General features: G+C 38.5%; 1 protein-coding gene across 1 annotated transcript in view; it reads right to left on the bottom strand.

The window, feature by feature from the left end:
- LOC124858957 (cadherin-23-like) overlaps positions 1 to 24,637 on the bottom strand; it is a 191,272-nt gene that overhangs the window by 150,881 nt on the left and 15,754 nt on the right. The gene's annotated exons all lie outside the window — the stretch shown is intronic.

Below are 24,637 nucleotides of genomic sequence, written 5' to 3' on the forward strand. Positions count from 1 at the left end.
AGCAGCTGCCATTTGGTTCTGAAATTTAAAGACAACTAGAATGAGATTAGTATCCACTGCACACTGTACAGAAAGGGACCCCCTTCCTGCCCTTAAACTTACTTTTTTCTCTGAGTATAATTTATATATCGTGTAATGTAATTGCTTGAGTAGGTGTTCTGCTTGGTACTTTAAAACTGTACTACTATAAAAAAAACAAAAAAAAACTCATGTTTCATTCCTGACTAAACTTCATCTCAGTCTGTTTTAAACATGCTCTACTTTAGCCCCACTCTCCCCTCTGTTTTAGTAACACTTTGTAATTAAAGCAAGTTCTAAGATTGTCAACTTGTCTACTACACCTGAGTTTACTACAGAGCCTGGAGTACAACACTGTTGTTTGTATGCACACGTCCACGTATGCATCTGTATCTCAGCATGTCATGGATGCCAACATTATCAACTTTGCTTTGATGTCAAGGAGCCAGACTGATAGCTCAGCTATTGCTGAGTGAGTTTGTGCATGCTTCATTCTGAGAATAAACCTGAGATGTGTTTTAATGTACATAATAGGACATTATTTTCTGCCCCCAAAGCACGACAGCTTTTATCTCTCCAAACAGCATCCTGTAAAACAGTGAGTCATTACCATCGCCCAGTGTCAAATGCCCTGAGGCACAGAACAACAGCTCCCATATTCCATTCTAGTATGTAAACACACTTATAAATACCTGTTTTGATCTGCCAGATTTGACAGAGGCGCTGCGTTCAAAGAGGTGCAAGCAACAACTGTTCAAAGTGCTGATGAGAACAGGATTCCTGCACATTTTTTGTTTTTAAATCCTATACTTTTACGCATTCAGGTTTTCAGAATGCTCAATCCATTTTGGCTTTTTTGCATACATATAATATCACTTTGAATTTACAGCAGATGTCCCCAAAGATTAGTTTTTATTTTTCTAACCTGTAAAAAACAAAGACTGGAAGGATGGCAGAACGCATGGCTGGAAATAAACGAGAAATGGATGGATGGACAAGTGGACAGATGGACAAAAAATGTCTAATATATAAATGGGTGGACAGATGGATGTGCATTTTTTATTTAAAATCAACACATAATCAGTCTGGAGCAATTTATCTTTAAAATCTGATATTTATGCAGATGGTGGAAGAGGGAAAAAGTCTTAAAAACGAATATTTCTCTATAGCCTATATTTGTTTTTCCATACATATCCAGAAAATGTTTGAATGAAATTCTAGAGTCTTCCAGGCTGAATATGAACTGCGTGAGAAGTTGAGATGGTCAGCTCTCACCAGCATGTGTCAGTGTGTGAGTATATGCTGGCTCAGAGGTTAGCAGGCTTAGCTTTGCGCAGGTGTTTGAGCAACTAATCTGGACTCTCTGACCTCTCCTCACAGACAGAATGAGCATCTGTCAAATACACATTCACATTATTCATTCTCATCTTCCTGTTTTCCCATGAGGCAGCGAAGGTCAAAATGCTCCATCAGCATAAATGGTGCATTTAATTAGGAAGCACAATGCAAAAACAACTCTTTTAAAAGGCCCCTTGAATTGTCAGTTTTTCAAAATGAAGTCCATATTTGCAGGGAGCAGCCAAGCACCTCATTGTGGAGTTCATCAGTGATCAAAGAGGCATCACAGAGAGAGAGTTATGCTTGACTTTTGCACTGTTTGACTTTACCATCAGTGGATTCTTTGGAAGACAGTGAAATGAAAATGGAACCTAAACGGTGAGGCGAAAAAAGAACAGGCTGTGAATCCCTCTGTTTTTATTAACCTATAAGACCAACTGCTCATATCTCTTTGAATGAGATACACAATAATCAACATTGAGCAAAGACCAGGGAGACCAGACAGCATTGCATCGATACCATGGTGAAGTGTTCAATGTGTCACCCTCTATTCCTTCACGGGTGCAAAAGCCAATTGGTTAGTCACGGCTCATATTCCTGCATATATGCCTTGACAGCGCTTTGTAGCTTTTGAATAAATGGAAGCCATTTCCATTGGGAAGAAGAATGTTAAAGGTTGAGACAGTTGAAGTGGGATGAGGAGTGTTCCCTGCTGTGTCTTATCTGAAGTGCACTGCAAGAATAACCCTCGTCTCCCTCTGAGAGCTCCTGCTAATAGAAACAGAAGAGGAGACGCAAACTGCTGAAGAGAGAGCTGGACAGAAATTAATCCAATGTTTTGGGAGACTATTGTCATTTCATCTTTTGATTTTCACTTTAACAATTTTCTAACATAACTTTTCTAATATTTTTTATAATCAACAAGGTTCAGCAGATAAATTCACAGCAATAATATTTAATAAGCAATAGACTTTAAAACCCTTGATGGCCAAACTGTTGAAAACAAATGTGGTCAGAGACAGAATTAATCCCTCTTTACAGAAATTCAGATCACAAACATGCAGAGAAATTCTGCAAGCACTGGTCATAAATATGAAACTGAGATTAAAACAGTCTGATGCCATGAGATACTTTTACATCAGTCAGTCTTTGTCTTTACATGAACAAAAAAAATAGATAAAGTATTCAACATCCAACAAAACTTGGCCAAACAGATCTTAATAATCTGACAAATGGACTGAATTTGTACAGCTCTTCTCTAGTCATAACAGCTAGTCAAAGCACTTTAACACTAGAGCCACCTTCACCAAATCGCATTTATAGAGGTGCACACAATCACATACCGATAAGCAGAGTGGTATGCAACTTGGGGTTAAGTGGCTTGCCCAAGGGCACATCCACATGTGACAGGGAAAAGCTGGAATCACAACCTTCCAATTGCAGAACAACTACTGTTCCAACTAAGCCACAGTCGCCCCAGGTGAAAGTATTTTTACCTCTTGAACATTTTCATATGTTGTCATCTTACATTGTGCACATTACCCAGAACATCCCCACTGTGAAACCGGGTAGTGGCAGAATCATGCTCTCAGCATGCTTATTTCAGTAAGCACAGAGAAGCTGGAGTTGATGGGATGTTGGATGGAGCTAAAACTAACAATGTATACACTGAAGACACCATCCCAGACAAGAAACATGGTGGTGACAGCATCATGGTGTGGGAATTTATTTCAGCAGCTGTTTTTATGACAGGGAAACTCGGCAGAAATTATGAAAAGATGGATGGAGCTAAATACAGCATAATTCTCATAATGTGGGTTTCTGTTGGACCAATATGTGGGGAAGAACTCCTGAAGCTCGAAGTTTGCAGGTAAGACGACACTTTATTGCTCATGGCTGGACACGGACAGGGCACCAGGCGGGCACACAAATACAAACAACACATAAGGAACCAGCCGGAGAACAAAGCAAACAAATGGGCTTAAATACAAAACTGGACCGCAGTCATGACAAACGTGACCAGACAATCAGGGGAAAACACAGAACAGGTGTGGGCTTGGGGTGCAGGGAGACAGAAAACAAAGGACTAGACCAGGTAAAATAACAAAACACAAACTCAAGAACTCCAAACACAAGCAGGTATGACAATAATAACCTTTAGGTTTCACCTTTAAGCAAGAAAACTATTTTTTTTCAACGTTGTTGCTGTTTTTTTTGGGGGGGAGAGGGATTGCATGCTAATGCCTGCCGTACTCTTTAGATTTTTATTTGTAAAAAAAAAAAGTTCCCCATCAATTATTTTTCATAATCATGCAATACATTTTGTTGTTTTCTCATTCAATATACTTTTACTATCTGTTGAATTTTGAGGCTTTTGTAATGTGACTAAATGTAATGAAGTTCAAGAGTTATAAATATTTTTGGACCAGATTTTACAGCAGTTTGCTAAATATTTTTTTAAGAATTAAGACAGATCTTTGATTATGACTTGACTGACTATACAAAACATTATACCATTACATTAAATCACATATAGAAATCCTTGGGACTTGCTACAGGAAAAGGGCTCACTGTCCTTGTATGAGTCCCACAGTGAAGCATAATGACAAAATAATTGTCATTGTAATAAATTGAAGACTCTGAGTTCTGGATTGATGGATTTCCAGTGAAGAAGCTGAGGATATGGGTAAACCAGGGATGAGTGTGAGATAATACCGTAGGCACTAAATAATGCCTACTCACGTTACAAAGTGTAAAGTCATATTTAGCTGCCCATATTAACTTTGGAATGATATGGTATACTGATTGGCTCTGGTGGACAAAATTCCCAAACCAAAAACATGGACTAGTTTCTAAATCTTCAGCAAGTTCCAAAGAAGAATAGAAATTGCATAAATGAGATAAAATGACAGAGTGGCATGAGAAAGGAAAGTTCAATTGATATAAACACATAACAGGGAAAACATTTCTGTAAAAACTTTTTTATTTTTTTTTAATTTAATTTTATTATTATTAGTATTATTATTATTTATTTTAATTTATTTATTTTGTTTTTAACTTTACGTATGCTGTGAAATCTGGTGTTTGCATCATAAAGTGAAAGCAGCAAATGTCAAATCTCCTGTGAAGCAGATTTCTGGGTCTACATGACAAAGGGATCTCCGAGGGCCGATTGAGTAGACATACATTAGGATTACAAGGTTCTGGAAGGTTGACATACTACCAGAGAGTCCACTGAGAGCTTGCACTATGAGTGTATTACATTCCAGAGGTCAAATGCCAACGTCTTCCTCTTAGAGTCCTTGAGGGAGATGTCACCAAAGTAAAAGACTGGACAATTTTAAATAGATTAGTTAGATTGATGTTGTTGGTGTGCAGAACTGAATAAAAATACATTCTTGAATTAAATGACGTGTAAAGACAAATTATTTGTTTCCAGTGAAGAAAAAGCTCAAATTTGTGCAGATTGTTTTTTATGAAAAAAAGTAAATGTCAACAGATTTATAACAAGGAAGTAAATATGATTTTGTTAAAACCATGTTAAGAGAAATAGAAAAATGCAAGATACAAATTTTAAGCAAAAAATATTTATCCAGGGCTAAAATGAACTTTATATAACACGTGTGGCATTTATAAGATTCCTGAACAAATGAAACAAAATAACCTAATTCATTGATTGTCATCAGCAACATAATTTATTAACGTCTGTAATTTTGAACATCGTGGAGGACAGAAACTGCTCCTACACAGCTAATTAGTATTCTATGTGTTTATAACAGAAGTCTGAGTTACTACTTTACTTCAAAATGATCTTAAGCAATTCTAAAACTCCCCATAAAATGTCAATATGGCACTGTGCTGTGATATTCAAATGACTTCACTGAGGTTTAGAGTTTGGCTTATCTTGTTTTGCTTTTAACAACACAGACACCACATATATTTTTTGCACTGAAAATCACTGTTAATAGGCAATAGCGCTGTTCTGCAAAATTCAGTTATCAGTTATGGATAACAAACCATTCCAGTTTACAAATCAATACTGACAATTAACGGTGGTGTGCAACAACTAGTGGATAGTATTTTTTTTCTTTTTCCAAACTGTTATTAATATGTTTGCATGAAACCTAAGATATTGTTACCAAAGGTTTCATAAAAACTTTTGCCTTTGTTTGTATTCTCTCAGATGATTTTTTTGTTCACTGTATTTGACTGAAATATTATAAATACGCTGCCGAAAAGATCATGAGTTCTGAATATGTGGAAGCAAATCCTGCCCATTTTATGAAAATGTGAAAGCAAATGTGCCAGGTAAGTTCTGGACAGACCTAACAGGACATGATTACGCACCTAGGAGGACTATATAATTTACTTTGAGGAGCCGCAGATTAGTCATGTACTTAACAAACCTAACCGTTTCGAAAGAGCAGCTAGAACAAAGCCATGGCTGAAAGAAAGCCATTAAAAGCAAAAGACTTGAGACTGGAGAAAAACTTCACCTTTTGGCAGGAAAAGGGAGTTTTTCCTCTCCGCTATCGCTACATGCATGCTCAGTATGAGGGATTGCTGCAAAGTCAACGCCAGTGACTGTCCACTGTCTCTACATGCTCATCCAGGAGGAGTGAATGCTGCAAGTCACTGACTGGATGCAATCTGCTGGGTTTCCTTAGATAGAAAAGCTTTTTATCAAATTTGAATAAAAAGCTAACTCCGACTGCACTGTTCAATTGTTAGGGTTAATTGGAATGTATGAACCTGACTGTTGTGAATTGCCTTGAGACAACATGTGTTGTGAATTGGCGCTATATAAATAAAACTGAATTGAATTGAATTGAAAACGGCCCTACACATACAGCCGGAGTCACAATGAAATGGTTTAGATCAAAGTATATTCATGTGTTAGAATGTTCCAAAGTCTAGACCTATATCCAATTGAAAACCTATGGCAAAAAATGAAAATGTATGTTTGCTGATACTCTCCATCCAATCTGACACCGCTTGAGCCTTTTTGTAGGAACAATGGACAAACGTTCTGGGTGAGATGCGGCTCAAAAGACTTGCAGCTGTACTGTAGCCAAAAGTGGTTCTACAAAGCAATGACCCAGAAAGGCTGAATGCATATATAAGACACATTTTCATTTTCTTTCTGTGAAAACAGACAAGGACGTTTTTCACAAGGTTGTACTTCTTCTCACTGTCTCTGACCGTACAATTTGACATTATAGCTTCCTGTTGCACTTTAAGTTCAGTTTAGCAAAGTTTATCAAGGCTTAGTTGGTGACCCAGACATGGTTGACCAATAAATTCAAAGACTAACTGACCAAATAATCACTCTACCTAATAAACTGCAGTTTCTTTGTCCTACTTCTAGCTGCCCAAAGTCCAGCTGCCTCCCTGATAATCAGTTGAGTTATAAGAGTCAAACGTTCCTGATCTCTTGCAGTGAATTCAAGCTAACTTTTGCCCAATCTAGTACAGGCCATGACAACTTGTAAGACTTCTGAATGCAATATATTTCTTATTTAGTCAGAAATGTTAAAGACATGGTGATTTGAAGGGGCAGCCCTCGGGCTTCACCCCCCTGCTGCTCGCAGCTTTAGAGACCCAACTGTTTTTTTACAATAGAACCATGATTACACCTACACTGCACACAAGGTTCTCAGTTCCTCCCCAACTGTCTGCTCCCCGTTTAAATCCCAGCAGGCATGTGATTGCACCAGTTCTGCTCACCCTTTCACTTCCAGCCTCTCTACACCGCATTCCCCTCCATCAATGCCACCCACAGGTGCCACCATTGGCATTATTATAACTTATGTGCGGTCATGTATTATAACAAAGAAAAGAAAGAAAAAAGGAGTAATTTCATATGGAGAGGAAAATGTAAGATTTACTTAATCACTGTTTAATATAATTCAAGCATATTCTGGTATTACCAAGTGTCAATAAAACTATTTTAAAATTTTAACTTAGGAAAATGTTTAGAGCATTTCTGTTTGTCATAACAACTGCAAAAACAGCTAATGTGAAATGGTTTCACTGGTTTCTTATGAAGAAGAAAATCTAACCAAAGTCACTGCTAATAGTAAGAAACTACAAATTACACAATTATTTTCTTGCCATCTAAATCAATAAGCAGAGATTCAGTTTAGATAAGATTTGCTGGTTATCTACATGTTGGGCACAAAGCAGAGACATAAACTTTAATGTGCTTGAAGTCTTTTAAAACTAGCTGTGGCTGAAATGATAAATCAACAACACCACCTAAATTAATCATAGAGGTTACAGACAAAGTTATATTTCAAGTCTGAAATTAGTTTATCAATAATTCACTCAACTAAATGTCCTTAATCTACATGTTTGGTTTTTTTTTAGCAAATGTGAAATTCTGTGCATAAAAAACATTTATGACTTGCTGAAAAGCCTGAGAGATGGTTAGCTTACTTCATAGATACACTAAATTGGCAAAGGTATTGGATCACGTTCCTAACTCATTGAATTCAGATATTCCAATCACTTCCATGGTCGATGTATAAAATCCAGCTCTGAGGCATGCAGCCTGCTTCTACAAGAATTTGTGAAAGAATGGGTCACTCTCTGGAGCTTAGTGAATTCCAGGATGACATGGTAGGATGCAGCCTGTGCAATAAGTCCAGTTTTCAATTTTCCCTGCAAATAAATATTCCACAATAAACTTTTAGTAGTATTATTACAAAGTGGAAGCGATTAGGAACAACAGCAGCTCAGCCACAAAGTGGTAGATCTTGCTAAATCACAAAGCAGGGTCAGTGGTTGCTAAGGCCCATAATGCTCAGAGGTCCACAGCTTTCTGCAAATTCAGTAGCAAATGTTCTCCAAATTTCATGAAGCCTACAGATTAGCTAAAGAGTATTGTGTAAAGAGATTCATAGTAAAGGTTTCCAAGGCAGAGCAGCTGTACCCAGGCCCGGATGCAGTTGTGTAAAGCACACCACAACTGGACTCTAGAACATTTGTGACATCTTCTCTGGAGTGATGAATCATGCTGCTCTTTCATCCAATGAATGTGTCTGGGTTTGGTCGTTATCAGGAGAAGGCACTTCCCAGACCGCACTGTGTAAAGTGTAAAGTTTTGCAGAACAGATTAAGGTGGAGCAATTTTTCAAGAGTTGGGGTTCAGTTTCAGTGAAATTAACTCTAAAAGCTTCAGCATACCAAGATATTTTGGACAATTTCGTGTTTTTGATTTTGTGGAAACAGTTTAGGGATGGTTCCTTCCTGTTCTAACATGATTGCATACCAGTAGACATACCTAGGTCCACGAAGACATAGATGAGTGATAACTGTGTGTAAAAACCTGATTGGCCTGATTGAGTCCTCCCCATTAACATTAAACCCATTGGACATGATCTTTAACCTTTTAGAAATATTTTCTGGAACAGTTGAATCTGCTACAACTGCATATGATTTTTTGAATATAACAATAAGATCATGTAATGGATTTTTACTTTTTACTTTTGTGAAAATATCATGAAACTGTGGTTATTAATCTTATATTAGCACATGTATAGCGCACATCCACAGCTGAAACAGATATTTACAGACACTGTAGGAAAACACAAAACCTTTTGTTTCACACTGTCTGACATTAAACCAGAATAAATTGTACCCATTTTTTTGTTGAAAGGGAATGGAACATGTTTCTATGAAACTGAACTGAGTGTTTATTTCAACATTTACAAATGATACTTCTCTTTAAACTCCAGATGATTATTCTTTTTAGCAGATTAATTGAGTCGTTCCAGATTGTTGTTGGTGCCTTACTTTGATTGTGAAGCTGTGTGTTTATCTTGCATTTTAATCCAGTCCTTATGTGTTTCTTATCTTGATGGGCTTTTGCACTTCAAACCTCCTTGATGTAATTCAAGCTTGCTTTTGCTTTTCCAGACCTGTGATCATGTGGGTCTTTTCTTCTCAGAACTGACTGTTAGCCTTTTCTTGACAATTCATTTGACCTCCTGTATCCAATAGATTTCTGGTAAATTGGTCGGGAAGACATAATGCTACACGTATAGTATTATGGACGTAGTCTTTGTGTACTGTACAGAAACTGATGGCAAAAAATGTTTCCCATTATAACCTCCTTTCTTTCGATCTTGTGCCTGCACTTGTTTCTGCCTGGTCCACTCATTGGCCAGATGGAGCAAATTTCTGTGGAAGCACTCAGCCGAATAAAATGATTTCTCACCAACAGACAGCAAAGGGAGAGAGACAAGGGCAGTCTCAAAATGAATTTGTCTGTGTGGATGTGAGCAGAGATAAAGTGAAGGACAGTATGTGTGAGAATGTGGAGTACTAATTGTAATTGTGTTTCAATCACTGTTCCATGACACAGTAGACATTTTGTCATATAGACATTCGCTTTTCTGATGGCTTTTTGGTTTGACAGACCAACAAGATGTGTGGTATTTAAACCCTTAAATGTTAGACAACCAGTACAGCAGATGTAGCATCTTTCTGAGGACAAGTACAAAAAGATGTGTGTGTTTCTATGTATGGACAGGGCCTTTTATCAGTAAGCAAAATAAATAACATTTTTATCACCTAATCAGTCTTCTCCACCAACTGCCTGACCTGAGAACCCCCCTCCCTCCCCGTCAGTACTCATGGCTGACTGCCTCCAAAGAGCTGGAGCTGTTTGTTTAAATGTAAAGGTAATCAGTCCCAGCATGCCGCAGGGATCCACCGAGCCAGAGAGAGACAGATGGGTTGATCCCAGGGGAAGGGTACAAGGACGGGCCATATCAGCAAGTTCCATTCCCTCATTCTATTTGTTATAAACTGTTATCCATATCAATTCAGAATACTAAAACAGGGACTGAAATACATTATCAAGCTTTATTGACAGAGGTTACCATTGAGTTACACTCACCGGTACACCTTGCTGGTCTTGCAATCTTCAGAACTGTTTGAATTGCTCATGGCACAGATTCAACAAGGTGTCAGAAACATTCCTTAGAGACTTTCTTCCACATTAACATGATAGGTTTTTGCAGTTGCTGCTGAAATGTGGGCTGTACAGTCATGGTGTGATCCTTCTGGTCCATTACATCCCAAAGGTGCTCCATTGGATTGAGATGTGGTGACTGTAGAGACCCATGCTGTGCAGTGAACTCGCTATGTCCAAGAAACCATTTTTAGATGATTTGGGGTTTGTGGCAATCCTGCAGAGGTAGCCATCAGAAGATGGGTATATTGGGGTCATAAAGGGATGATATGGTCAGCAAAAACTAAGGACTCAGTTCCCTGTTCTTAGCCACCTAGCTTGGTCTCCTGATGCTGTAGTCCATCTGCTTCAAAGTTTGATATGTGGTATCTTTACTGATGGTAGGTAATCATGAGTATTTCTGTCCATTCTTCTTGACAATAAGGCCTTTTCTCCCACACAACTTCAGCTCAGTAGCCATTTTGCCTTTTCAGACTGCTCTCTGTAAACCTCAGAGATGGATGTGCTTGAAAATCCCAGTAGATCACCAGGTTCTGAAACACTCAGACGAGCCCATCTGCCACCAACAACCGCGCCATATTCTTGCATCACCATCACACAGAGTAAGCAAATGGCTGACAGAATAAAATGTCATTCCCTCCGGTCCTAATGTATGAAGCATAACAAAACTCCTTAAAATTGCCAAAGCAAATAGTTAAGGAATGAGTTTCAAACTCGATAAATGATGTGAAGGTTTTTAATGTACTGCTGCATATTGTCAAAGATGGTGACACTGTTCACCCCTTTAACTGAATTACATAGAGAAAAACAGTACTCAAGTTAAATATATATCACATTGTACAGTCTTTAGATGTTGCCTGTGCAAATACGTAATGTACCAATATTAGGTATTTTATCAGAGTAAAAGAAGAAAATAGCCATTGTTGACCTTCAGCATGTTGTATTACATTTCATATAATAAAATAACCAAACTGGTCCATAGTTGAATTTTATGGTTTTGGTTCCTCTCTGAATTGAGCATCAGGTTTCCTCCTCACTCACCCTGAGCAATCTGCCAGCCTGGACAGCCAATCATCCGTGCATCCAAACAAAACTGGTATCCCTGGGTTAGCTTCATTAACCTCTGAATCTGCAGCACAATCAGTTAGATTTTTCTCACAGTTATTGAATTTGTATTTTAAAGTTTAAACAGTATTTAACATTCTTTCTTTTATTTTGTTTTGTAGATTCACTTTAATAAAGCAGAGGGGGAATTATACCTGCTATGATATTCCTGATTTCTCTTTTGTAAAAGCAGCAGCACAACAGACTTGTTTTGTTTCTTCTTCTTTGTTGCAGTTACCACCAGCTTTCTGGAGATGATAACCATTTAACAATAGTTGATTCAACAGTGATTCAAAGTCTGTTTCAGAACTACATGGTTTTTGCAGTGGGTGTAATTTGCATAAATATAGGCAGTTTTTCCTAAAATACATGCATAATTTCTCATTTTACTATCATCCAACTGTGTCAGTGCTGAAAGTAAAGATATTTCATGGAATCTGAGGTGCAGCTCTCCTATTGCCAGGGCTTTGGTACATGGATTGGTAAGCAAACTCTGGTCTGCTGCCATTTGTGAGCTCAAACGATAACATGTTTAGGCCTCCTTTACCTTGGACTAAGCATATGGAATTAACAATAGGTGGTCTTTGCAAGATCTTGAGAGGTCCTCTGGAGTGCATCAAGACAACAGTGGGCTGCCCCTATAAATGATGGAGAATGAGTGTTTCTTTCCAGCTATTAGGATGAACAAAGCTTCTCTAGTGGGATCATTGCTTCTATAACATGGGTGGCAGGATATCTGGATCTGGTATGTCTGGGTATGGCACGGAGGACCCTGGTAGCAGCAGTGGTAGCATACCATGATGTTTGTCCCATGCACCAGTGTGGACTGGCCATTAAAGAACTTGAAAGTTTCTGGTTGCTGAGAAACTGACAGAGGTTGTCTGCTTCAGACTGAATTTAAAACGCAGAATGTTTTTGTCACCATGTCAAAAAGAAGGCCTGAGACAAACTTCATAGATAAGCATCAGACGTAGCAATTAGGATGAAGTAGTAGCAAAAGCACAAGAATATTTACTTTGGGAGATTTATGTAAGGATCACAAACAAGGACATCAGTTACACATAAACGTCTAACAACAAGAGAAGCCGATCTCTCCAAAGAACTAACTGTCTACTGGTGCAACCTTCTTCTCTGTGATATTAATTATGTGTTATAAAAAAAATATTTCAACTAACTTTTAGTTCTCATTAAAGACTATCAAGGAATTCCTGGCATATTTTTTGCCATTTAGTCTGGGTACCTTTGCAACTAAAATTTTAATTCTGATACTGTTTCTACAATAATTTTTTTGATGAATGTAAATGTTCATCAGTCCAATTTAGGTAAACTTTCTTACCATTAACCACAAGAAATAAGTCTGACCTGGTTGATAGGTAAAAAGGTTTGGCTACGTAACATAAAAAAACATAAAACCATAAAAATTAACTTAATTTACAGTATGCAAAACAATCTATGATTTATTCGTTTTTAAACTTTTCGTTTAACACAATTATTTTGTGCAAACCATAGTCTTGGAGCAACACAGTGTGTACTTTTTAATATTAAAACCAAATGCAAGAAATGCAGAAATGAAATTGTAAAAGTAGAGGCCAAATGGATTTTAAGGCTAAGGTTGCCAAGTAAGAACTGTGACAGAGCCAAAGAAAGACCAAAGTGGGAGGGAAAGATTTTTTTTTAAATCACCAACTTATAATGATCATATCTTTTAGAAAAACAAACTACGATTATTATTTTATTTTGAGATGTAAAAAAAACACTGACAATTTATGACAATAATAATTATCTCCCTGATGAATAATTGTAAAATATAAATGATAAAGCTTGTATTCTGTTTCTCTATAAGAAAATTTGCTCTCATAATGTTTCCTATTCTTCACCATTTCTCTTTTTAAAGAAGTCATTTTTTAAAATAGACTTAAATGCAAATTAGAGCAGAGCTGATTATCATATAAACGTCTGTTGCCTAGGGGGCCGAGAAAGCCTGGGTTTATTTATTTATTTTGCCATATATTTCATAGCTCCCCATAAAACTCCGACTTTCATCATCCACACTATTTTATAAATTCATTGAGGATTCAGGGACCATATGAAGCAAGGCCTTTAATTTCTCTATATGGGTGTATGTGGGTCGCATTGAGTATTGTTCAGAGCAGAATTTAGACTCTACAGCTGTGTTATCATCATGTAGACTGTTGCTGTCAATTGTTAAACCAGTTTCCCCATTTACACTTGCTAATTTTAAAACCTGTACTTGTAGAGAACAAAGAAACAATTCCAAACATTCTTTAAAGTTAGACATCTAGACATTTTCTGATGTGGTGCAAATACAAACACAAACATCTGCAACATTTGTCCCAGAACGTTTACAGATTACTCAACCCAATTAACTACCCTGGAGTAAAACATGATATGAAATCCTCTAAATGATGTACAACAGAGTACATGCTGTGCGTTTCTTCATAAAATGCTGTCATATAGGTAGCTTTCCATTTGTCTATATTATTGATAAGCCCATATGGATGAAGTACTGATGTCAACATTCAAACTGTAGTGAGCCATATCTAGGATGCCTTATCTGCTGTTCTTGACATGTTGTAAACAAAGCACACCAATTTCTCTGCAGGCAGTAGTGAGTATTTCTTGCTATTACAATCCATCGTCAGATGTTAATCATGTTGAGACATATGCTGGAACAACAATATGTAGGATATATTGACCTGATTATCTGGAAATGCTAAAATAATTTTCATGAACAACCACTGGATACAGCCTTAAAGGGGACATATCATGTAAAATCCACTTTTTTAACCCTTAAATACATTTTGTTGTGTACTTGGAGTCTGTAGGAGTGCAGAAAACTTGAATTTAGTCTTTTGGGGTGCTGCATAGATATTGTTATATTCTGGTTTTGTCATATTATTCAGTCTGTTCAGTTAGCTCATCTTCTATGACATTTTTTGAACTGTTGCATCACATTATTTGCTGCAGAACAGCTTAATAAGATCAGGGACGTCCAGCCAACCACTTTTTCGTATCTGTCATTTTTATTTCCTACTGCAATTTTGTAGTCCAACTCAAGTATGCAGAAGTTGCAAATGTATATTTAGTTTTTTGGTGTATTAACCAACACAAATCATTAAACCATCCCCCAACATTAGATCCTCTTTGAAGTGACTGGTTACATTTTATTTTTCACTGAAATATCAGTGGGGAAATTACTCTTCATCTGCACGAAGCACTTCAAGTAAGCACTTCTTGTTTCTGCGCCACAAGGTGGAGTAGAACACTTTCACCTGGAGGGAGGCGGGTTGTGAAGTTCTTCAACAGCACCAAAACGAGTTGCTCTCAGACGCACCTCAGAACAGGGGTAAAAGAGGAGCCTGTGGAGCTACAATAAGAATTCAGACCAAAATGTTGCGGTTCCACTTTATATAGAACACAACTGAATGATTTAAGTGTGAAAAGGACGGATTTAATAACATGATATGTCCCCTTTAACAAGATTGAGAGGTTTGAGTTTCACATTCTCTTTGCCTTTGAGTTTCGGGGTAGGGTCTCTCATGGCACATTTGTATCAGCGAGGTGTCAGAGTAAAAGCCTCACAAAAACCTTGAAGAAGTAACATCACAACAAATATTGTACCAGGCCAGAGCAAAGGAACAAGCATTGTGCTTCTTTGCATCGTTTCGTCTTGAGACTTGGGCTCATAGGGTTCCACCTGCTACAGTGACAGTACACCATCTCCAGATGGGCTCACAACATGTGAGGAAAGATGTCATGGTTACCTGGCTGTCAGAAGTAGATAACCAAAAGAAGACCATGTGCTAGTTTGGAGTGCTATGAGCATCCTATCTTGTTCTCATCATCTAAAGGGAAATCTGCTAATCAGAAAATCATGTGTTGATGTTTTCAACATATTATTTAAAGCTAAGAGTTCAGCACCTGAAAAGCAAGTCACCTCCTTCAAATCTGAAGAAATGATTCTAAAGAGCTTAATAATCTTTAATAATATATAATAATAACATGGTTGCTTGAGGATGTTCTGTTACTCATATAGGTAGCAGAGCTCTGAACCAACTGGAGTTTATGTAGTCACCTAAGAGGAAACAAAAATAAAGGAGTAGCAGTATTTAATACAGGAGGTGAGGGAGTGAAAAGGTATGCCGGATGAGCTGAGTGTCACAGAAAAATTGAGAATATTTTTATTACATAAGTGGAAGCAAGCAGACACGTAACATTATCTATGTGGGCTGTTTAAGACTGACCTCAGGGAAGAGGGGAAAGCAAGACTTGCTTATATAAAAAGAAGAGCAGCTTGTAGCTGGAGTTGATTGTGTACCAATTAGGAGAACCTCAGTTTGATCACTGTTCAGTTTGAGGAAGTTTGAGATGAACCAACATTTAACGTCATGCAATGAGATGGATATCATCTGTATATAAAGGAAAAGTGATATTGAGTTTGCAGCCGATTATCCTGCAAAGACTCAAAATATATCTGATGAACAAGAAAGGCCTTGAAGACAAAGCTTTAGGGAACACCATTAGAGGGGCATCATGGTTGCAATCCTAATGTTTTGTTTTTTGTTTAAAACTACATAGCGAACAAACAGGATTCTTGGTTTGTCATCATGTTTCATAAAGTCACAATTATGATAATTTAAGCAAGCAATCAAGAACATGCTAGATGGAGAACTGAAAATCAGTGTTTATAGCATTTCAAATGACTGCAAGAAATGTAAAAAGAAAGGTAATGGATTATATATGGATTTGCATACATATTTCAGTTGGTTGTGTAAAATGAAGTCATTCCACAGGAGTTTCCCTGTGCTTCTACAGCTTTACAGAAACAGCAGCCATTGAGAGGAAGACAGCTGGTTATTTCAAGCACTTCAATCTACTGTAAAGATACTGAAGTTTATACACAGGAAACAGGCAAACTTTACAAGCACCTCTAAAGTAATGTGTTGGTCCCCATTGTGCCCATTGAGGGATGGACTCCCATCCCTCGCAAACACTTAGGGAGGTGGTACAGGCCAAAATGTAAAGAGTACAACTTTTGATGGATACTGTTGGAGATGGTCCGCAGTATCTATCTGTTGTTTACTGAGTTGCAGGAGAGAATCAGAAGAGATACGTGAGCAAAGGAAAAAGCACACAATGAATGAAAGAAAGTGGTCTTTTATTGCAATAAACTATATTCAAAACGAATGAAATAACCATTTATAAAATGGATAGGTTAAAACTGGAATCTCCTTCAATAAAGCATTTTTATATTATGTTTATAATATATACAGTACAGACCAAAAGTTTGGACACACCTTCTCATTCAAAGAGTTTTCTTTATTTTCATGACTATGAATATTGTAGCTTCACACTGAAGGCATCAAAACTATGAATTAACACATGTGGAATTATATACTGAACAAAAAAGAGTGAAACAACTGAAAATATGTCTTATATTCTAGGTTCTTCAAAGTAGCCACCTTTTGCTTTGATTACTGCTCCACACACTCTTGGCATTCTGTTGATGAGCTTCAAGAGGTAGTCACCTGAAATGGTTTTCCAACAGTCTTGAAGGAGTTCCCAGAGATGCTTAGCACTTGTTGGCCATTTTGCCTTCACTCTGCGGTCCAGCTCACTCCAAACCATCTCGATTGGGTTCAGGTCCGGAGACTGTGGAGGCCAGGTCATCTGGCGCAGCACCCCATCACTCTCCTTCTTGGTCAAATAGCCCTTATACAGCCTGGAGGTGTGTTTGGGGTCATTGTTCTGTTGAAAAATAAATGATGGTCCAACTAAACGTAAACCGGATGGAATAGCATGCCGCTGCAAGATGCTGTGGTAGCCATGCTGGTTCAGTATGCCTTCAATTTTGAATAAATCCCCAACAGTGTCACCAGCAAAGCACCCCTACACCATCACACCTCCTCCTCCATGCTTCACGGTGGGAACCAGGCATGTAGAGTCCATCCGTTCACCTCTTCTGCGCCACACAAAGACACGGTGGTTGGAACCAAAGATCTCAAACTTGGACTCATCAGACCAAAGCACAGATTTCCACTGGTCTAATGTCCATTCCTTGTGTTCTTTAGCCCAAACAAGTCTCTTCTGCTTGTTGCCTGTCCTCAGCAGTGGTTTCCTAGCAGCTATTTTACCATGAAGACATCACCGACCCCCTCCTGGACCCCCTGCAATTTGCCTACATAGCCAACAGGTCAGTAGATGATGCAGTCAACCTAGCCCATCACTCCATTCTCCGGCACCTGGACTCCACAGGAACCTACGCCACGATCCTGTTTGTGGATTTCAGCTCTGCCTTCAACACCATCGTCCCAGCTCTGCTCCAGGAGAAGCTCTCCCAGCTGAGTGTGCCCGAATCCACCTGTAGGTGGATCACTGACTTCCTGTCTGACAGGAAGCAGCGCGTGAGGCTGGGGAAGCACGTCTCTGACTCCCTGACCATCAGCACCGGTTCCCCCCAAGGCTGTGTTCTCTCTCCTCTGCTCTTCTCCCTGTAAACCAAAAGCTGCACCTCCAGTCACCAGTCTGTCAAGCTTCTGAAGTTTGCGGACGACACCACCCTGATCGGACTCATCTCTGATGGTGACGAGTCCGCGTACAGATGGGAGGTGGACCATCTGTTGGACTGGTGCAGCCAGAACAACCTTGAGCTCAACACCCTAAAGACAGTGGAGATGGTTGTGGACTTCAGGCAGAACCCATCTCCACCTGCCCCCATCACCCTCTGTGACTCCACAATTGACACTGTGGAATCTTTCTGCTTCCTGGGAACCATCCTTTCCCGGGACCTCAAGTGGGAGCCAAACATCAGCTCCCTCATCAAGAAAGCCCAGCAGAGGATATTCTTGCTGCGGAAGCTGAAGAAATTCAACCTGCCAGAGACTGTGATGGTGCACTTCTAGACAGCCATCATTGAGTCCATCCTCACCTCCTCCATCACCACTTCCCACCCCTACTTCATTGCACTTTTAACCTACCTTTTCTACAAGCTTGGTCCCAACAGGACAGGGAAAAGAGGAGGGGAAAAAAAGTGGGGCAGGAGCAGTTCAATGCACAACTTATTTATACATTAAAGCACCTTGTTTTGGAGACACCCCAAAATGCAAGGCTAAGGAGGAGGCTGAGAGGGAGGGGAGGTCGGGTAACAAAAATTAAAAGTTGTGACTATCTGAGTTCAGCGATCATTAATGGGGAAATAAAGCAGGATTTCTTAAAAATTTGACCTGTGAAAGTTTTCTATTTAAATCTCATATTTTCCATCTAACAGCATCCGCTTTTTTCTAGGCTGAACACCAAACATTTAGTTGGTTCAATTGAAAAAGGGGGAGCAGCTTTGGCATTCAGTTCTGATTGTTACACTGGGTTTTTCCATAGATGCATTGTAATGAATTATCTGTGGATAGTAAAGTATGTTTTTTTTTAGCCCTGCCCACTCCACAAACTGATCTACAAATTGGATATGGAATATTGTCGTAATGTGTTTATACCTGGGAAAGGAACATTCTTTTGGGGGTGATTGAAAAAGCATTCTTTCTCTGGTATCATAAATCTTGATACATGCCTGTAAAGTTCGAACAAATTCTCAACTTCTGGCCTTTCTGGAAGACGGGCAAGAAGAAAACTATGGTTGAAAAAAACCATAATATCCCCATTTGCACTTTGCCACAATAACCAGAGGAGCTTCTTCTTGTAGAAGTTGGTCAGATGAGACCAGAATTTTCTCATTCCTTCCTTCCGTCCGTCCGTCCGTCCTTCCTTCCTTCCTTCCTTCTTTCCTTCTTTCCTTCCTTCCTTCCTTCCTTCCTTCCTTCCTTCCTTCCTTCCTTCCTTCCATCCATCCATCCATCCATCCATCCATCCATCCATCCATCCAGTGGACGAGGGGTGGTTACATCCTAAACAAGTTGACAGTTCATCAGAGGGCAAAAACAGAAACACACAGAACAAACAACTATTAACGCACATGCCCGTGCCAAAAGTCAATTTAGAGTGACCAGTTAGCCTAAAATGCATGTCCTGACACTATGGGAGAACACTGGAGTTCCTGGACAGGGAAACAACTCTGTAAGCCACATAGCTTGATGTCCCACACTATGTGTGGGGCTGAACACCAACAGCATTGATCAGAAGTTCACTTTAGTAAGGGACTCCAATAGAGATCATTAATATTGCTTTGGTAGTCCAGACCCTGATACAGTACTTGGGGTCTAATTGGAATATCCCTGATAAGAAAAGTCTTTATAATATTTGATGGCTAGGATCATCATGGCCAACACCAGACGTGATTCAGTCAAAAATGTCAAAAGATCCCTTCTGGTAGTGAATAAAGATTTGTTATTCTCTAATAAAAGGCAGAGGCAGATAATAAATAATGTAAGTAATCTGAAAATTATTAGACCGTTTTTATCAAACAAATGTTTTATATGTATGAAACATTACTGTACATTCTTAGAAATCACAATATTTTATCTGCTTTCTAGCAGAGGGATGAGATGAAGTAAAAAATAAGCTCTTAACCACATCTGACTGTGTCTAGACTGACAGTCTGACAATGAAGCAGATATTTGACAAAGATGGGCTGTGAGTAGGAGCCTAAACATCTGTTATATGTAATAGTTTGGAAGTTGTTTGTTGTGATTTTCACTTCCGCCAGATGGAACACACTGTTAAGCCTTTATGTGTCCTGTCAACTGATTACAAGAAGACATCACAAGAATGTTTTTATTTTGATTTTGTAAATTACAAAGGCTGTTAATATCTACTTGAGGGAACTTTAGACAGACATAACCAAGAATGTGAAGGATTCATGTACTTAAGGTGTTTTAAGAAGAACAAATGAGTGAATTGGTCATGTTAAATGGAGCATTAGTGGGATTAAATACATAATGTTTAGCTCGCAAAATATTTTATTATGTTTCTATGTATTCTCTCTTTTAGGAAATAATATTCCTGTTAACTGGCCTTAATTCTACACTGATGTTAAAACGTATTCGCCCTCTTACAGAATTCTTGTTTTTCCTAACAAAGCACTTTGTTCCCAGACTGCAGATTTACTGGTGGATCCTAGAGTTTGCTAGAGCAGACTGGGTGGCAGATTGTTTAGTCATCAGGCTCCTCTGTGGAACCAATTCAGTTTTAGTCTGTGAGGCCGAAATCCTGTCTACTTTTAAGATTAGGCTTAAAATTTTCCTTTTTGATAAAGTTTATAGTTAGACTGGCTTAGGATATCCTGATCTATCTCTGTAGTTATGCTGCTATAGGCCTAGGCTGCTGGGCAACATAATGACCACTTTCCCTCACTCTGCTACATTCTCCTACTACTCTAATTTTGCGTTATTTGCTGTTGTTTCAGCTTTTATCTTTATGTTTTCTCTTTGTTTTGTTCTCCTTCTAGAAGCTACACCTGGCCTGGTTATGTGTTTAGCTATGACACCATCCTGGAGGGGAGCATCTGCTGAGCCGCTGCTGCCAAAAACTTAATGTTCTCCTTCTACAGATGATCCACGTGACCATGTCTTTTAGGGTTTAACCCTGCTTCTCTACTGACTGTCTGTTGTAAAAATTAGTTTGATGATCTAAAACATTTAGGTATTCAACAGACATAATCTTTAGGGGGACAAATACTTTTTCATGGCACTGAATTTAAAACACATGAGCATCAACTAAAGCAGCTACAAAATTTGGATGGACTGGCAAGAAGCATAATTGACTTCCATGTGAACAAAAGCTTGTCAGAATTCACAATGGTACCTACAGAGTGTAGGGGAGTGCCAAAGGCAGGGTACAAGTGACCATGGTGGGGTGGGAAGTGCACACTTGAAAGAAAGGCAGAAAAGGAATGACAGCTTGATTTATTCAAAAAAATGAGGAGTGAACGAACCAAACTTTAATGAAGCCTTCTTCTCTCCCCCCTTCAGTCTTGCCACTGACTCAGTCTTTCCATGTATGTTCCCATCTTGTATTTTTTCCCTTCCTCTCCTCCTCTCTGTATGCCTTTCTTTCTAAAATACACTTTGCTCACTCATAAACACAGTTCGCATTTTTGACAGCCAAATCTGCACCCATCACTGTACAAAACGAAAAGCAAGGTGCTCTTCATGCTTAGCGGGATAAAATGACAGAAACATAAAGAGAGGCATAGGAAGTGATTTACCTTCACGAGTGACAGCATGCATGATGCGTTGGCAGTATTTGTTGCATTAACCTCTGGACTGGAAAGGATGGACAGACAAATTGTTGTACAAGGCAAACAGCCTCGTTGACAGCTCACGTAGGCAACCATTTGCCCCAAAATTCTCATTTTAACCCAAATATGAATCATAATTCACGAAACAGAGTTCTCCGATTATATTTTTGTTCTCAAAATTTTTAACGATTTTAGGAATTGGATTCAACAAACTGGCCATATGTACTCTATTTACATTAAATGATTTAAAAGTACCGTAAGTGTAAGAGTTTGATGATCTTGTGGAGGATGATCAAGTAGAATTTTCTAATCAGTGCTGTCAGAAATGATGTAGCAGATGGAAAGAAAATCAGAAAAATTATATTAAATAGACTGCTTACATATTTGAGCATAAACGAGAAGAGAAGAGAAACCAGGTGTTTAAATATCATCAATATTTGGAGAAAGAAACTTAGGAAAAAGGTTTTTAAAAACTTTACACATTTTGTACTGTTGTTGCCAAATCCTTGTGGGAGGAAGTTATAAATGGTGCCAGAGATAAGTGAAATATCGACTTCTTCCCATTTAGGTCTCTCACTTTATCCATTTTTCCTCTTTCTTCTCCCTAAATCCCTCCATTCCTCCCTATGGGGCTTTGGGTCTTAATGTCAGGGAGAATTCACTCTGAGGCGTGAGTCTGTCAACCAGACATCTCTGAGTTCAGTAACCACTAGATTCAATTAAACTGTTGAAAAGACCCGGAAGGAAGATTTTGAAATAATTATAAACAAAATCGTACTTTGATTACAGAGGAATAAGTGCGTTTGGTTACTTTAAGAAAAAAATTTGCTTGGTAAAAACAAAAATCTGAAAAGTCCAGTGTGTATTTTCATTTGTTTTTTCATATTACAACCCTCATGCATAGTATTCAAGCAGAATGTACAGTATTTCATTTTTACAAATGAAAATTTGAAAAGTTTGGTGTGCATTTCTTTTTAGGCCCCTTTACTGTGACATCACTAATGTTAAATAGACTGGTAGTCTGCAAAGATTCATAGCTCAGGTGAGAGAATCTGTTGATGAGACCACAACAAATAGTGCAAGCCACAAATCTCCCCTTGCTCAAGAGTCACAAAATATTAATTGTTGCAGAAAAAACCCAGAAAGTCCTATTTGCAGTTCACCGAGCCCTGTAGCGGACATAGCAAATGCATGGATGAAAGTGCAAATCAGATCAAAATTCACACTCCATCCCCACTGTGAATCATGGTGGCAGCAGCTTTATTCTGTGGAAATGCTTTGCTTTCGTAGGGACAGGAAAGGTGGCCAAGGTTGATGGTTAGATAAATGGAGCTAAATACAGAGCAACCCTGTAAAAAACCTGTTAGAGGCTACAAGACAGTGGATTAACTGCACCAGTCACAGCAGGACAAGGACCCTTAACATACAACCAAAGCAACAGAGGAATTGTTTAGATCATAGCAAATTAAAGTGTTAAAATGGCCCTGTCAAGACTTGAAAGTTAAAGTTTATAGATGCTCTCCATTTAATTTAAAGAGCTTAAGCTATTAGCAAAGAGGCATGGACAAACATTTCAGTCACTAGATATAGATAGCTGGTAGAGACAAATCCTAAAAGACTTTTAGGTTTAAGGGTTGTGAATACTTTTGCAAGGTACTGTAGATGCAGTTAGAAAATATCACACATATGTTATGTATTTAATCTCATAGTAAAGATTTTCAACTCCAAAACATATTTAAGTTTACAAAAATAATATTATCCAAATGCTGTTTTATGAAATATTGTCTTGGAACCTGATAGACAAATTACCTTCTGATATGACAGGCGTGGTAAGGCTATTCGTCACTTCCTGTTTTCACTGTTGCACTCGGTGAATTGTTTGGTGAGTGAAGGCTCTCGTTTGATCTGATTTATCTCTACTGTGATACATCTTACTTGTTCTAATACATAAGCATGTTAAAACACATACTTTCTGTTGCTGCTTTTAACGTTTGAGGACTCTCCGTGTTTTACACGGTTTTTCTAGTAGTGGTAAGGGGTCGCTAACTTAGCGTTAGCTTTAGCTCCACCATGGCTACCCGTTCTGCTGTTTCTCTCTCTGAGTCTCCTCCTCTTTCTGTCAGATGCTCAGTTACTCCTCTGCCTCCTATAGTGATAATTTCCTTAGATAGAAAAACTTTTTATCCAATTTGAATAAAAAACTAACTCTAATAAAGTAAACAACCTTGGTGTTATTTTTGACCAGGACATGTCATTTAAATCCCATATTAAACAGGTTTCTAGGATTTCCTTCTTTCACCTCCGGAACATTGCCAAAATTAGAAATATCCTGTCCAGGAGTGACGCTGAAAAACTAGTCCATGCATTTGTTACTTCAAGGCTGGACTATTGTAATTCTTTACTATCAGGATGTTCACAAAATGCAGTTAAAAGCCTTCAGCTGATTCAAAATGCTGCAGCAAGAGTTCTGATGAAAATTAAAAAGAGAGATCATATTTCTCCTACTTTAGCTTCCCTTCATCGACTCCCTGTTAAATCCAGAATAGAATTTAAAATTCTCCTCCTCACATATAAAGCCCTTAATGATCTAGCTCCATCATACATCAGAGATCTGATTGTTCCATATGTTCCTAACAGAACACTTCGTTCTCAGACTGCAGGTTTACTGGTGGTTCCTAGAGTCTCTAGAAGTAGAATGGGAGGCAGATCCTTTAGTTATCAGGCTCCTCTCCTGTGGAACCAGCTCCCAGTTTAGTCCATGAGGCAGACACCCTGTCTACTTTTAAGGCTAGGCTTAAAACTTTCCTTTTTGATAAAGCTTATAGTTAGAGTGGCTTAGGTTATCCTGAGCTATCTCTGTAGTTATGCTGCTATAGGCTTAGTCTGCTGGAGGACATAATGACCACTTTCACCCTCTTCGCTACATTCTCACACTACTCTCCAATTTTGCATTGTTTGCTGTTATTTCAGCTTTTAACTTTGTTCTCTCT

This window comes from Girardinichthys multiradiatus, chromosome 22, assembly GCF_021462225.1.
Source record: "Girardinichthys multiradiatus isolate DD_20200921_A chromosome 22, DD_fGirMul_XY1, whole genome shotgun sequence".
Classification (NCBI taxonomy): Eukaryota; Metazoa; Chordata; class Actinopteri; order Cyprinodontiformes; family Goodeidae; genus Girardinichthys; species Girardinichthys multiradiatus.